Genomic DNA, 385 nt, shown 5'->3' with positions numbered 1-385 from the left:
CGAAAACAGTTCACAGACCAAAGGACGGATAAAGCCATAATGTAGGGGAGGCAGAGGATTTTGCTTTGCTGGCTGACGAAGAGCCGTGCTGCTCTCAGCAACACGGACGGTGCTAGGGATGGGCTCTCAGGGCAGGGATTCGGGCAGCGCGATTTACAGCAAGCTCCCAAAATTCAGCTTATGGACAAGCGCGCTCTGCGACGCGCTTCGGGTGCCTGTAGAAACGGTTTGTTACCGGGGCCGCTTACTGATTCTCCTCCGAGAGCAAGAAGCGATCGCTGCCGGTGAGCGACGGCTGATTTCCCCGCTGCTCTGGGACGCCCTCAGGCGGGGAGCAGGCACCGAGGGGACTTACTGGGCTGCCTTCCTCCCTGGCGGCGAGGCT

This window comes from Egretta garzetta, unplaced genomic scaffold (assembly GCF_000687185.1).
Source record: "Egretta garzetta isolate BGI_Z169 unplaced genomic scaffold, ASM68718v1 scaffold38, whole genome shotgun sequence".
NCBI lineage: Eukaryota > Metazoa > Chordata > Aves > Pelecaniformes > Ardeidae > Egretta > Egretta garzetta.
The sequence above is the reverse complement of the archived record's forward strand: the minus strand, read 5'-3'. Positions refer to the sequence as shown.